Below are 3,078 nucleotides of genomic sequence, written 5' to 3'. Positions count from 1 at the left end.
CTCAGATGTGTTGTTTATTAATTAATTTAATAATTGATATAACTGGGTATTTCAGCATGCTCTTCAATTGTTCTCTGAAGTTAGACTGAGTCAGGACATAAATCAGGGTGTTTGTGCAGTGACTTAAGTTCCGCAGCATATAGGCAACATTTTCAAAGATGTAAAATGAATCTGCATCTAAGAGGTCATTTACATCAAAGAAATACAAAACATAAACAAACCACAGGAGGATGAAGCTGCCGGATATGGAGAAGAGTAAAATCATCGACTTCCTTCTGCTCTCCATCTCCGGGTCACTGTGATTATCCCCCACGCTCTGACCTCTCAGTTGCTTACGGACCCGACTGGTCACCAAAATGTGTCTGTCAGTACGTTCAGTAGCAAAATTAAACCGAATGGTATCAGTGGCGTTAAAACCGTTGCAAATTTTCTGAATCCAATCCAAACAGGGTCAGTAAAATAGCTCCGCTTATTTGAACATTGCCATGGTACATTGTCGATAATCCTTCTAGGTTTAAATCGAAAGTAGATGAGGATGTTTTTGAATGTGAACAGAATGCCGATAATTGCTTGGACCACAGCTGCAGTTCTCTTGGTGCAATATTTAGATTTCAGCTTCTGACAACAAATGCGACAAATCGATCAAAAGTGAAAGTGACGGTGAACCAGACAGAACAGTCTGTGGCTATACAGAGCAGGACGTAGCGAACACTACACACAGGGGTGATACTTAGGAAAATCAATGGGAAATAATCAAATTCGGTTTAGTATGACCTCAGTGATAATGACCAGAAGATCCGCTGTTGCCATAGCCACCAAGTAGCGTGTGGTGCAGGTGGAGAGGCCGCACTTTCCACGGGAAATAATCAAAATTGACACCAAATTCACTGTAAAACATAAAAAGGAAAAGAGAGTGGAATTACAGAAAATATTGCCTATTCCTGAGACCAGGCAGGAAGCATTAGCCAGATAATATGTGTGGCTTACAATTGGGTCATAGCTCAATAAATCCAACCATGACTCTTGCACTGGTTTTCAGGCGGACATGAGAATAATCTTCAGACACTCAGCTTCTAATTATGTGCCGCTGTGGGCACGCTCTGAAATGCAAAGAGTTGATATCTTCAAGCACCCAGTTGATCCTTCTCCTTTCTTCCAGATGTCAAGATCCCGGTCCAGAACACAACATTGCATTGGTACGGGATGAGAATGGCAAATTTAAACAAAGAAGTAACCGCATTAACATCAAGGAAAATAACAGCAATTATTGGGTAAACAGTGTTTGAACACAAGGAAAAACTTCAACTCACGCCTCATACCTCCACGATTTCTCCATTCCAACAAAGTAACACAATAAGGTTAAAATTCTACTGATAAATAAAGTTAGCAGAACATGTTTACTTGCTTATTTGTTCAGACCTTTGGAGAGAGATTCCCTTTCAGGAACAAACTGAAAATTCATCGGTCTTGTCAGAATTCTCCTCCCAAGCTGACCACATTTGGCAAAAGTGCTGTTCAACTTAAAATTTCTCGCAGACAGCAAAACTACAGATATACCTAGCCTGCATTCATTATATCCTTGTATCCCACTAAGTTCCATGGCCTGCTTAGCTTGGACTTAGCACCACTGCCCCATGAATTACCGACACTCCGGGGAATCTCCAGCAATCGGAACACAAGTTAAAAGCTCATTTATCTGTAAAAAGAAGAGAATGGTCGGGATCAAGCATTTCCCCACCATTTGCCACTCTTAATTACAGCTTTATCAGACATACAGTCTGGATATCACAACATAGATTATTTAATAATATTACTGCAACAAATATATACCTTATCCAGGCTATTAAAACATTACTGCCACAAATATAATTATTATATGTAATATATAACAAGTTCTACATACATCAGACCTTCCCCCTAACTAGCAATATGAAGAGATTGTTTATTTTTTAAAGCCAAACTTGCAACTGCCGGTTTAAAAAATCATCCTAGCCTATGTTGAAATCATTGCATTCAACTGATCAACAGGACTCTATGCGAATGAATATGCCGCTTCCCAACAATTTCACACAAATGCTGCGTCTGTCCAAAAAGACACCTTTTATCAGCAGATTTCTGAACTTTCAGTCAGCTCTTACAAAATGTCTTTTAAAACTAATACTATTGGGGAAACGGACAGGCCCCAAATTTTCTTTGAATACCAGACGGGAACCCAGAGCTCTTTTTCTATTTGTAAAACAGTAATGAAGGGTACTTCACCCCAGGAATGATAACTCTGACCAATAAGTATATTCTATGTTAAAACACATGTTAATTTAAACACAGAATTAACAAGATTAGCATCAAATAAATAACTTTGTTAACAGGTCTTAAATAAAATAAAAAACGTGTACTTACTGTCTGCACCTAACCCACTCATTCCAATGAAGCAACCCAATACAGTTCAAATATCATTTCTACGTAAAGTTGACAAAATAGGTTACTTGCTTATCTCGGTGTAGACCTTTTGGAGAAAGAGAGACTTTTTCAACAGCAGATTCAATACACTGTGTCTTAATAGGCCCTGGCAGAATTTGCATAACTGCTGTTCAACATAAAAGCTGATTACACACTGCAAAACGACAGCAATACAAGGCTCCTCCCACTAATTTCATCATTTGTATCCCACTATAATGTCCCGTCACTTAATCAGCTAGCACAAAATACAATCTCTCATAAATGATCTATTACCCAGGGGATTTCCAGAAACAATAACAATGTTTCATTAGCTTTCTGTATGAAAAGACATAAATAGATAGAAACAGTGTTTACCTAATGTTTTACTCATCTTAAAATAAGTTTTAACAGAAACACAGTCTGGATATCATAATCAAGGTTCTTTAATAATATGACTGCAACAGATATTACCTTAACCAGGCTTTGAAGAGCATTCCTGCAACAGATATGAAATGCAATAGAAATATACCAATTCTGTACATTCCTCACACTTAACCCCTTAACAGAATGAACTAGCAATATGAAAATATGGCTTCATTTTGCATAACATTTTCAACTTTAAACACTACTCATTACTATGCA

The sequence above is a fragment of the Scyliorhinus torazame genome, chromosome 4, assembly GCF_047496885.1.
Source record: "Scyliorhinus torazame isolate Kashiwa2021f chromosome 4, sScyTor2.1, whole genome shotgun sequence".
In the NCBI taxonomy this organism is placed as follows: domain Eukaryota; kingdom Metazoa; phylum Chordata; class Chondrichthyes; order Carcharhiniformes; family Scyliorhinidae; genus Scyliorhinus; species Scyliorhinus torazame.
This window is presented reverse-complemented; position numbering follows the sequence as displayed.